The sequence below is a fragment of the Trachypithecus francoisi genome, unplaced genomic scaffold (assembly GCF_009764315.1).
Source record: "Trachypithecus francoisi isolate TF-2019V2 unplaced genomic scaffold, Tfra_2.0 Lachesis_group15, whole genome shotgun sequence".
Classification (NCBI taxonomy): Eukaryota; Metazoa; Chordata; class Mammalia; order Primates; family Cercopithecidae; genus Trachypithecus; species Trachypithecus francoisi.
Window position 1 is genome coordinate 88443298 of NW_022681460.1, and position 13478 is coordinate 88456775.

The window sequence follows — 13478 nt, forward strand, 5'->3', positions numbered from 1 at the left end:
TTTGATACAGGCATGCAATGTGAAATAAGTGCATCATGGAGAATGGGTAATCTATCCCCTCAAGCATTGATCCTTTGAGTTACAAATAATCCAATTATACTGTTTTTATTTTAAAATGCACAACTAAGTTAGTACTGACTATAATCACCCTGTTGTGCTATCAAATAGCAGGTCTTATTCATTCTAACAACAATTTTTATACCCATTATTCATCCCCTCCTCCCTTCCCAGCCTCGCGCCACTCATCCCAGCCTCTGGTAACCATTCTTCTACTCTCTATGTTAATAAGTTCAATTGTTTTGATTTTTATATCCCATAAATTAGTGAAAACATGTGATGTCTGTCTTTCTGATGTCTTTCTGAAAACATGTGGTGCCTGATTTATTTCACTTAACCTAATTATCTCTAGTTCTATCCATGTTGTTACAAATGACTGAATCTCATTCTTTTTATGGCTGAATAGTACTCTGATGTCTATATGTACCACATTTTCTTTATCCATTCCTTGTTGATGGACACTTAGGTTGCTTCCAAATCTTACCTATTGTAAACAGTGCTACAATAAACATAGGAGTGTAAATATCTTTGGTATACTGATATCCTTTATTTTGGCTATGTACTCAGCAGTGGGATTGCCAGATGATGTGGTAGCTCAATATATATATATATATATATATTTTTTTTTTTTTTTGAGGAACCTCTTAACTGTTCTCTATAGTGGTTGGACTAATTTACATTCCCACCAACAGTGTACAAGGGTTCCCTTTTCTCCACATCCTTGCCAGCATTTGTTATTGCCCATATTTTGGATAAAAGCCATTTTAACTGGGGTGAGATGATGTCTCACTGCAGTTTTGATTTGCATTTCTCTGATGATCAATGATGTTGAGCATTTTTTTATACTCCTGTTTGCCATTGGTATGTCTTCTTTTGAGAAACGTCTATACAAATCTTTTGCCCATTTTTTTTTTTATCGGATTATTAGATTTTTTTTCCTGTAGAGTTGCTTGAGCTCCTTATATATTCTGGTTGTTAATCCTTTGTCAGATGGGAAGTGTGCAAATAGCTTGTCTCATTCTGTGGGTTGTTTCCTCACTTTCTTGATTGTATGCTTAGCTGTGTGAAAGTTTTCTAATTTGATGTCATTCCATTTGTCTCGTTTTGCTTTGGTTACCTATGCTTCTGGGGTATCGGTCAAGACATTTTTGCCCAAACCAATGTCCTGGAGATTTTCCCCAAAGTTTTCCTGTAGTACTTTCAGAGTTTGAGGTCTTAAATTTAAGTGTTTAATCCATTTTGACTTGATTTTTATATATGGTGAGAGATAGAGGTCTAGTTTCAATTTTCTGCCTGTAAAGATCCAGCTTTCCCAGCACCATTTATTGAAGACACTGTCCTTTCCTCAGGGTAAGTTATTGACACTTTTGTCAAAAATGAGTTCACTGTAGGTGTGTGGGTTTGTTTCTGGGTTCTCTATTCTGTTCCATTGGTTTATGCATCTTTTCTTATGCCAGCACCATGCTGTTTTGATTACTACAGCTCTATAGTATAATTTGAAGTCAGGTAATGTGATTCCTCCAGTTTTATTCTTTTTGCTTAGGATAGAGTTGGCTATTCTGCATGTTCTGTGGTTCCACGTAAATTTTAGGATTTTTTTTCTATTTCTGTAAAGAATATCATTGGTATTTTGATAGGGATTGCATTTAATCTGTAGATTGATTTGGATAGTGTGGCCATTTTAACAATATTAATTCTTCTAATCCACGAATGTGAAATATTTTTCCATTTTTTGTGTCCTTTTCAATTTCTTTTATCAGTGTTTTATAGTTTACAGAGCTATGTCACTTCTTCAGTTAACTCCTAGGTATTTAATTGTATGTGTAGCTATTGCAAATGGGGTTGCATTTTTATTGCTTTTTCACTTTGTTCACTATTGGTATATGGAAATGCTATTCATTTTTGTATGTTGATTTTGTATCCTGCAATATCACTGAATTAGCTTATCAGTTTTAATAGTTTTCTTGTGGGGTCTGTAGATTTTTCCAAATATAAGATCATACAATCTCAAACAAGAATAATTTGACTTCTTCCTTTCCCATTTGGATGCCCTTGATATCTTTCTCTTATCTGATTGCTCTAGCTAGGACTTCCAATACTATGTTGAGTAACAGTGGTGACAGCGGGCATCCTTGTCGTGTTCTAGATGTTAGGGGAAAGATTTTCAGTTTTTCCCCATTCAGTAGGATACTAGCTGTGGGTCTGATGTATATGGCTTTATTATTTTGATGTATGTTCCTTCCATCCCCAGGTTTTTTAAGTTTTTATCATGTGGTGGTGTTTAATTTTATTAAATGTTTTTTCAGCATCCGTTGAAATGATCATATGGTTTTTCTCCTTCATTTTGTTGATATGATGTATCACATTGATTGGTTTGCATATGTTGAACCATTCTTGTATCTCAGGGATAAATCTCACTTGGACATGATGAATGATCTTTCTTATGTACTGTTGAATTCTGTTTGCTAGTATTTTGTTGAAGATTTTTGTATCACTATTCATCAGATATATGGATCTGTAATTTTCTTTTTTTTAATGTGTTTTTGTCTGATTTTGGTCTCAGGGTAACCACTGACCTTGTAGAATGAGTTTGGAAGTGGTCCCTCCTCCTATATTTTTCAGAATATTAATAAGAGTATGAGTAGAATTGGTATTAGTTCTTTAAATGTTTGATAGAATTCAGTAATAAAGCCATCAGGTCTGAGGCTTCTCTTTACTGGGAGAATTTTTATTACAGCTTTAATTTCATTATTTGTTATTGGTCTGTTCAGGTTTTGGATTTCTTCGTGGTACAATCTTGCTAGGTTGAATGTGTCCAGGAATTTGTCCGTTTCTTTTAAATTTTTAAATTTGTGGGCATATAGTTGCTCATTGTAACCACTAATGGTCCTTTGAATTTCTGAAGTATCAGTTGTAATGTCTTCTTTTCCAATTCTGATTTTATTTATTTGGAACTTCTGTCCTTTTTTTCTCAGTCTACTAAAGGCTTGCCAATTTTAACTTTTTAAAAAACCAACTTCTTGTTTCATTGATGTTTTGTATTTTTTTTTTCACTTCAATTTCATTTATTTCTGCTTTGATCTTTATTATTTCTTTTTTTCTGCTCATTTTGGGTTTGGTTTGTGTTGCTTCTGTAGTTCTTTAGGATGCCTTATTAGATTGTTTTTTGAAGCTTTTCCTCTTTTTTGATGTAGACACTTATAGCAATAAACTTGCCTCTTAGTATTGCTTTTGCTGTGTCTCATAGGTTATGGTATGTTGTGTTCCTATTATAATTCATTTCAAGACATTTTTAAATTTCCTTCTTAATTTCTTTATTGACCCATTGGTCATTCAGCAGCATATTGCTTAATTTCCTTGTATTAGTATAGTTTCCAAAATTCTTCTTGTTATTAATTTCTAGTTTTGTTCCATTATGGTCACAGAAGATGCTTGATATTATTTCAATTTTTTAAATATTTTAAGACTTATTTTGTGATGTAACACATGGTCTATCCTTGAGAATAATCCATGTGCTGAGGAAAAGGATGTGTATTCTGCAGCCATTGGATTACATATTCTATAGATATCCACTAGATACATTTGGTCTATAGTGCAGATTAAGTCTGATGTTTCTTTGTTGATTTTCTGTCTGGAAGATATGTCCAATGCTGAAAGTGGGGTGTTGAAGTCTCCAGCTATTATTATATTGGATTCTATATCTCTCTTTAGCTCTAGCACTTACCTTATATATCTGGGTGCTCCAGTGTTCATTGCATATATATTTAAAATTATTACATTTTTTGCTGAATTGACCCCTTTATCATTATATAGTGATCTTCTTTGTCTCTTCTCAAAGTTTTGGTCTTGAAATCTATTTTGTTTGATATATGTATAATGACTCCTACCTTTTTATGGTTTCCATCAACATGGAATATCTTTTTCCATCCTTTTATTCTGAGTCTATTTTTTAATAGGTGATGTGTGTTTCTTGTAGGCAAAAGACCAATGAGTCTTGTTCCTTCCATTCAGCCAGTTTATGTCTTTTGATTGGAGAATTAAGTCCATTTACATTCAATGTTATTATTGACAAGTAAGGACCTACTCCTGCCATTTTGTTCATTGTTTTCTGGTTGTTTTGTGATCTTCTCTTCCTTCTTTCATTCCTTCCCATCTTCTTTTAGTGAAGGTGATTTTCTTTGGTGTTATGATTTAGTTTCTTGCTTTTTATTTTTTGTGTCTCCATTGTATGTTTTTTGGCTTGAGGTAACCATGAAGCCTGCAAACGCTATCTTATAACCCATTATTTTAAGCTGATAACAACTTAACACCATTTGCATAAACAAAGAAACAAGCAAAAAGAAAACAAATAAAAAATCTATGCCTTAACTTCATCGCCCACCCCATTTTTAAACCTTTTGTTGTTGCTATTTATATATTATTGTACTGACTATGTCTTGGGAAGTTGCCATAGTTATTATTTTTGATTGGTTCTTCATTGAGTCTTTTTACTTAGGATAAGAGTAGCTTACACACCACAGTTACAGTGTTATAAAATTCTGTTTTTCTATATACTTATTAATACCAGTGAGTTTTATACCTTCAGGTGATTACTTATTGATCAGTGATGTCTTCTTCTTTCCATTGAAGTACTCCTTTTACCCTTCTTGTAGGACAAGTCTGATATTGATGAAATCCCTCGGGTTTTGTTTGTCTGAGAAAGTATTTATTTCTCCTTCGTGTTTGAAGGACATCTTCACCAGATATAGTATTCTAGGGTACAAGCTGTTTTCCTTCAGCACTTTAAATATGGCACATCACTCTCTCCTGGACTGCAAAATTTCCACTGAAAAGTCTGCTGCCAGACTTATTGGAGCTCCATCATATGTTATTTGTTTCTTTTTTTCTTGCTGCTTTTAGGATTCTTTCCTTACCCTTGACCATTGAGAGTTTCCTTATTAAATGCCTTGAGGTAGTCTTTGGATTAAATCTGCTTGGTGTTCTATAACCTTCATGTACTTGGATATTTATATATTTTTCTAGATTTGGAAACTCTCTGTAATTATTCCTTTGAATAAAACTTCTACCCCTACCTCTTTCTCTACCCCATCTTTAAGGCCAATAACTCTTAGATTTATCCTTTTGAAGCTATTTTCTAAATTCTGTCAGCATGCTTCATTGTTTTTTATTCTTTTTTTCTTTTATCTCCTCTGACTGTTTATTTTTTAATAGCCTGTCTTCAAGCTCACTAATTCTTTCTTCTGCTTGATGACATCTGCTATTAGGAGACTTCGATGTATTCTTCAGTATGCCAACTGCATTTTTCAGCTTCAGAATTTCTGCTTGATTATTTTAAATTATTTCATTCTCTTTGTTAAATTTATCTGATAGAATTTATCTGAATTCCTTCTCTGTCTTTTTGTGAATCTCTTTTTAATTTCCTCAGTACAGCTATTTTGAATGCTCTGTCTGAAAGGTCACATATCTCTGTTTCTCCAGGATTGGTCCCTGGTGCTTTATTTAGTTCATTTGGTGAGGTCATATTTTCCTGGATAGTGTTGATGCTGTCAGATGTTCTTTGGTGTCTGGGCATTGAAGAACTCAGTATTTATTGTAGTCTTCACTGTCTGGGCATATTTGTACCTGTCCTTCTTGGGAAGGCTTTCCAGATATTTCAAAGGGCTTAGGTTTTATGATCTAAGCTATATCTGATTTAGGAGTTACCTCAAGCCCAATAACACTGTGGTTCTTGCAGACTCATAGAAGTACTGCCTTGATGGTCTTGGACAAGATCCAAGAGCATTCTCTGGATTACCAGGCAGAGGCTCTTGTTCTCTTTCCTTAATTTCTACCAAACGAACATAGTCTCTATATTCCAAGCCACCTAATGTTGGAGTAACACAAGCACCTCTGTGGCCACCACTACTGTGACTGCACTGAGTGAGACCTAAAGTTAGCACAGCACTGGGCGTCGCCCAAGGCCTACTGTAACCACTCCCTGGCTACTGCCTATGTTCACTCGATGCCCTGGGGCTACACAATCAGCCAGTGGCAAAGCCAACCAGGCCTGTGTCCTTTTCTTCAGGGTGGCAAAGTCCCCTAGGCCCCACATGGGTCCAGAGTTGCAGTCCAGTAGTTCAGGGACTAGAGTCAAAAATCTTAGAAGTCTGCCTGGTGTTCTATTGTACTGTTGCCGAGCTGGCACTCAAACCACAAGATACAGTCCTTCCCATACTTTCTCCCCTTTCCAAAGGCAGAGGAGCTTCACCCCATAGCCACCACCTCCCCAGGCCACAAGGAGTACTGACAGACTATCTCCAACGTTCCCCAAGGGCTCTAAGTCAGCTTGTGGTGAATGCTGCCTTGCCTGGGACTTACCCTTCAGTGCAGTGAGCTCCTCTGTGGCCCAGGGAAGGTCCAGAAATGCTATCCAAGAGTCAAGTGCTAGAATCAGGGACCCCAAGAGACCACTTGGTGCTCTACCCCCCTGTGGCAGTGCTTGTACCTAAGGTGCAAGACTTTACTTTTCCCTCTGCTTTTGTCAAGCAGAAGGAGTTTTGACCCATAGCCATCCAAGCTAGCAAGATGATGAAATTCACCTGAAGTCAGAAAGTCTCAGAGACTCATCCAAGGCCCAAGACATAATACCTGTGTATCACTAATGGTCATTCAGGGCTCAAAGGCTGTTCAGTTAGCAAGTAATGAATACTGCCAGGACTGGGTCCTCTCCTTTAAGTCAGTGGGTTCCCTTTTGGCCCAAGGTATGTCTAGAAATGTCTGGGATCTAGGGCCTAGAACAAGGGCCTCTTGACTCTGACCATTCTCCATCCTGCTGTGGCTGAACTGATATCCACATTGCAAGACAAAATCCTCCCCACTCTGTCCTCTCCTCTCCTTCAAGTGGAAGAAACGGGTCTTTTTTGGAGAGACTTGTGCAGCCTAGGGTTAAGGGAGAGCTGGAGGTGTCTGGCTCAGGGAGTGCTAGCATTACTCTACCCTGTGCAGCCCTGCCCCAGCTGGTGTCTCAGTATGTACTGCACCTACCCAGTCCACTGTTCTGGGCCTAGTTCAGCACTAGGACTTGCCTAAAAGTTGCCTAGACTGCCTTTCAAGTTTATTTGGAGACATAGAGCATTGTAGCCCTCAGTGTCAAGGTTTGCAAGAACTCAGGTTTCAACTGTTGGGATCAGCAATTCCCCTCTGGCTGGGGCTGGTTTAAATGCTTCCTTTGTGGATGAACATCAGCTAAGTTTGACGTGATTTTCCTTTCTGCTCTAACAGAACAGCACTGAGTTCAATGCCTCACAATTGCTGTATTCTCCTCCCTCAGCACTGAGAGATGCTCCCCACACCACACTGCCAGTTTCTGTGGGTAGGGAGGAAGCCATTGGGATTCAGGACTGTTTTTTCTATTTCTTCCGTGTCTCTTTCAGCAATAAAGTTAAAACCAGGTACTGAGTTGCTCACCTGATTTTTGATTCTTCTGAAGATTTTTTTTTCTGTGTAGATAGGTGTTAATTTGGTGTTGTTGCAGGGTAGTGGGACAATCGTTAGAGCCTTCTATTCTGTCATCTTGCTCCATCTTCCCACATATATAATATAAGGAAGTTATACTTCCTTAATGAATCAGCAGTTTATTATTATGGAATATTCTTCTTTATATCTAATAATACTCTTTGCGTTGAAGTCTATTTTTTTCTGGTATTAAAATAGGTACCCCATATTGCCTAAGTTTATTGAATGCATGCTATAGTTTTTTCCATTATTTTCCTTCAATCAATCTGTATTTTCTTAACAAAAAGTTTTCCTCTTATAGACAGGATATAATGGGGCCATACATTTTTATCCAGACTAAAAATCTATATATTTTAATATAGCTTAAGCCCAACTTAATTAATAACTATATTTGTTATAAATAGATTAATTCTCCCCATTAAGAGATGGAAATTCTTAGCCCAGATTTTAAAAGTCAAGACCCAACTATAACTTGCTATTTCTTTTCTGTTTGTCTCACCTGTATTTTTGTTCCTGTCTTCCTTATTTTCTGTCTTCTTTTAGGTTAACTGATGTTGTTATAAAATATTCCTTTGAATTCCTCTGTTGGCATTTTAAATATACATTTTTTACATTATTTTTAGTGTATGCCATAGGGTTTACGACATTTATTATTAAGTACCACAATCTACTTACAGTTAATTTTATAATGCTTCTAATAAAGTACAAGAATTTTGAAAAATAAGACTTCTGTTTATTTACCCCTGTCCTTTTTGCTATTGTTGTCATATATATCATTTCTACAAATATTTCCTCAATCATATAGTTTTGGTCACTGTCATATAGCTTTCAGAAAAAATCAATTAAGGGCCAGGCATGGTGGATCACACCTGTAATCCCAGCACTTTGGGAGGCCGAGGCAAGTGTATCCTCTGAGGTCAGGGGTTCAAGACCAGCCTGGGTAACATGGCAAAGCCCTGTCTCTACTAAAATGACAAAAAATTAGCTGGGCATGGTGGCAGTTGCCTGTAATCCCAGCTGCTTGGGAGGCCAAGGCAGGAGAATCGCTTGAACCCGGGAAGCAGAGGTTGCAGTGAGCTGAGATTGCACTACTGCACTCCAGCCTGGGCAACAAGAGTGAAACTCTGTCTCAAAAAATACTAATACTAATAATTAATTAATTGAATACAATTTTTTATTTAATCACATATTTACCAAGCATTGGTGAAAAGGACTGGAAATATGGGGACCGAAGCACAGATCCTGAACTCTGTAATCTACCCTTTTTCTTTACTTTTTTTCATTTCTAAGGCTAGTCAAGTGAAGCAATGGGGGTAGAGAAAGAATGAAGAAATCTGTAACTGGTTGTGATCAATTAGTTGTAAACATTACTGCACTTGGGTGAGCCTCATCTACCCTTCTTGTCATCCCATGCAGAAACACAGGTTCTCTCTCTCTGTTCCATGCTTCCATTTTTATTCCACCTTAGTGGAGACTTTGTCAATGAGAAGCAAAAGCTAGATTCTGAAATGTTTTATTTCTATTTCTTTAAATATTCAGTGCATTCTGTCTAAATGAAAAAATATATGTCATATTATTGCTCTTGCTTAACTTTGTTGATTCTTCCCCTGACCATATTTTGTGGTCTGAAATCCAAACTCTCTGTCTTGTTATTATCCATTAACTAGTCCCTGCCTCACTGATATGCCTTTCTGCTTTAGCCAGACTGCACTACTTGTCATTTTCCCTGAATTCATCCTTCAGTTTCTGGCCCTCTGGGTCTCCCTCTGTAGGGAGAGCACCTTAATCTGTTAGACTATCTGGCAAAAAGCACCTGTGAACACTCAGTTCAAGCATCATCTGCACCTATAAGCCTTCTGGTTCACCACCTGCCTCCCAGATAGGAAAATCCCTACCTTCCACTGGGCCTCCAGCATGTCCTGCATATTCTCTTGTCTTTGTTCTCTTAACATTTAAGTGCACTTATTTGTTTACCTGACCTTTATGAGCATTTTTAGATCATAGAACATACCTCTTTCCTCTTTTTTTCCCATGTTTCTAGCACAGTGCTGGCACTGGAAGATACTGAATGAACAAATGACTGTTTGGCTGCACATACGAAGGAAGGAAGGAAGGAATATAAAAGCTTGTATATATTAAATTGTAGTGGATAATTTTAAGGTGATAAATATTTTAATAAGGAAGCAACATCTTAAACGGGATAAGTTAAATTGAGATAAAAATGTAGGGATTATCATGAAAATGGAGTAAGAATTGACCAAAGATCCTGAGATTTCTAAATATAAACTGAACTCTGTGTACATATTTTTCTTAGGAAATATAGATTAGCGTGTAATCTATAGATGATCAGCATAGAATTTCCACTGACAGTTGACCAAGCAGAACAGGCCAGAATGAGAGTTCAAGGGAAGGAATATCTTCTCTAGACAGATAAAATGTAAATGTGCTTAATCATTTCAGAAACTGGTAGAGAAAGATTTAAATTCCTAAAAAATTTAAGTCCAAGACAGAGGGAAAACAAAATAGTCTTTTAGAAATCAGTGTTTTAATGATGAATAATTTTGACCAATTAAAGTTTAGACTAATTGCTATGGTGATTTTGGAAAAGAATGAAGCTAATGAGTTTCTGAATGTCAACTGCAATTTTTGAGTACTTTTAATTTGCAATCTTTTTATCTAATGGACAAAGCACTGAAGACTCCCTCTAAATGTATTCAAACTGCATTTTGGTTTTTACAGCTGTATTTTAGTATAGGAATTATATTTTACTGTAATAACCACTCTGTTTTTTGGAAGTAAAGTCTTAGAAGGTCTCCTTTAGGAGTGTCAAATCATGCGATCTCTCAGATTCCAAAAATAACTGTGCTCAACATTGTGCAGGATAAGAATCTGGCCTGATACACTAATCCTACAATCTAGAGGAAAATAGTTGACCGATTGCTTGACCTAGCAAATCATTTAGATAACTCTGCTAGGAGCATTGGCCCTGTCATTTTTTTAACATAAATTTTTGATTCATATCAATTTTCACTGAAAGAAACTTTGAAGAGAATGCCTGAAGATTCTGAATTCACTATAGTTTAAATGTCTGTCTCAGGTAGATAGAAGGCAATCCTTTTATTTCTTCGTTTTTGCAGAGGCAAGTAGGTAAAATAATAATAGTGATATTTTGTCTTTTCCTTCTTGCTTTTCTAGATATTAATTACTATAAATGTAAAAGTATAGCACGACTACCTATATGTAAATCTACTTCTGTCTAGACATTTACCTGAAGATCAATAGTTAGAAATCCATACAAATGATGTGCATACATAAATAATTGTTGTTTATCCTCACACTTTAGGATTTTGCAGTTCATTTGTTAGTATTGATGTCTACAGAGAAAGGAGTGAAATGACACTACAAAGCCTAATGCACCAATCACATGAGCCCAATCATACATGGGAGAGAAGTAACAAGCTGATTCTCCTCGTTTTCCTGCCTGCATTTTCCCTTCTTGATTTTTTTAGTACCAAGGTAATATTTGATATTGGAGGGAAATGCACCAAAATATAAACATGAAAAGGAAAAAAAAAAAAGGCATCAAAACAAGGGTGACTTCCTGTGTCTGCATTTCAGATTCACCCTGCCAATTATTTCAGGCCCAGGAAACTCAGAGACACAAAGTTCGTCTACTTCAACATTATTTTCCCTTTAGTTGTCAGGATGTCAGACAACATGAAAATAAACACAATATACATACATATATATATATATGCAATATTTTATTTAGTTAATGTTTTATTTGTTCAACATTTGCTAAATCAAACTGCTGTAGAAAAATACTTGCCTTGTGATTTTGCTTTCTTTCTCTACCCTGCAGCTGAAAGACTAACGAGAAATACTACTAGTTCTGAGGCTTTTAGTTAACATACTTTGGTGGACTGGTTTAAGAGCTTTGACCTTTTCCTGCCTAGCCCAGGGGCACTGATCTATGAAATCAATTGTGCTTAAGATATACACATACACAATACAATTAGTTTAGCTGAGCGCTAGAACGCATTAAATTTAACAAATGATATGTAGATAATGGTCCATATTGTCTACAGATCTATTAAGATCAATTATATCTAATTATCTGTCTTTTACTATAAAGATTCATGTACTTTTTCCTCCATCAGTATTTGAGGGGAATACACAAGTTTTAAGGAAGAAACAGTAGCCCTCTCCAGTAATAGCTGGTCATCAGAGCAACAGTACCCTGAAGTGATACCTCTGGAATTTCTCAACATAGCAGCTCAGTATATAGAAAAATATTCAAAACATTTTTCTGTAAACATTTAAAGAATTTTAAAATATTATACCACGAGTATCTGAATGATAATTTTATATTTTAGAAACGGAAGAACTTTAAAGATTTTACAGACAAGCCTCTTCCTTTGATATAAGAGAAACAGGCTCTGAGAGCTGAAATGACCTGTCCAAGGTCAAACCTTGAGCTCCTGAAGGAGCCAGAAATAGAAAACAAAGACTTCTGGTATGAGATGGATTCATCAGGCTAACTCCTGTTGAGATGTCAGAATGTTTTCATTGTCTTTTTAAAATCTTACTTTATTCTCAGCAGTTTATGTTTATAAAAGCAGTCTTTAATGGATTATTTCCTCACCAACTCTCTGAAATACAAACTTCTATTTTCAAACTGCAGGATTTTCTTTTCAATAAAAAAGGTACTTTCTGTTGAAGACTTACGGGTTTTGTACATTATGAAAGAGTAACTTCGCCCTTAGGCGTCCCGCGTCCACCGATTCCTCATCTCTGGTAGCGGCATCGTTGGCTGGAGTCAGAAAAATAGCTACAAACTTCCTAGTACATGAGAAGATCTGGCTCGACAAATTCAAATATGAAGATGCAGAAAGAAAATTCTACGAGCAGATGAATGGGCCTGTGGCCAGCGCCTCCCGCCAGAGCTTGGCCCCGGGGCCTCCAGCGGCCCCAGTGGAGACCACAGCGAGCTGGTACTTCACATGGCCAGCCTGGAAGCGCAGAACCAGAGCATGCGCGGCGTGGTGCAGGAGCTGCAGAGGGCCATCTCCAAGCTGGAGGCCCGGCTGAACGTGCTGGAGAAGACAGAAGAGCTCGCCCGGCCAGGGTCCACAGCCCCGCAGACCCAGCACATGTCTCCCATGCACCAAGTGGAGCTCTCCCCGCCCCCCAGCAGAGGATAACGAGAACGATGACATTGATCTGTTGGCAGCGACAATAAGGAGGAAGACAAGGAGGCAAGGCGGCTGCGGGACGGGAGGCTGCGGCAGTACACCAAGAAGGCAAAGAATCCCTCGCTGGTGGCAAAGTCCTCCATCCTGCTGGACATCAAGCATTGGGACGATGAGACGGACATGACCCAGGTGGAGGCATGTGTGCGCTCCATTCAAGCTGGATGGGCTGGTGAGCGGGGCCTCCAAGCTGGTGCCCATGGGCTACGGTATCCGGAAGCTGCATATTCAGTGTGTGGTGGAGGACAAGATGGAGACAGACTTGCTGGAAGAGGAGATCACCAAGTTTGAGGAGCATGTGCAGAGTGTCGACATCACAGCTTTCAACAAGATGTGAACTCTGAATGTGTGTGTGAGGCCTGCCACGATTAAAAACAGACCGGCCAAAAAAAAAAAAAAGAAAGGAAAAGAAAGAAAGAAAGAAAGAATAACTTCGAATTCGGAAATTTATTTTAGAAACTTAGAAATACTTGTTGACTTATATGTCACTTGAAACTTAATTTGCCATTCAAGATGTTCATTCATCAAGGATTTAGGAGCACTTCATTAATTTCAGAAGTTTATCCAGGTGCAATGTGTAATCCCAGCACTTTGGGAGGCTGAGGTGGGTGGATCACTTGAGCCCAGGAGTTAAGAGACCAGCTTGGGCAACTTGGACCCTCTCTCTACTAAAAA

The 13478-nt window shown here is 37.5% G+C and overlaps 1 pseudogene; it reads left to right on the forward strand.

The window, feature by feature from the left end:
• The window catches only part of LOC117097412, a 28536-nt pseudogene extending 15365 nt beyond the window's left edge, over nt 1–13171 (forward strand).
• The last annotated feature ends 307 nt before the right edge of the window (nt 13172–13478 follow it).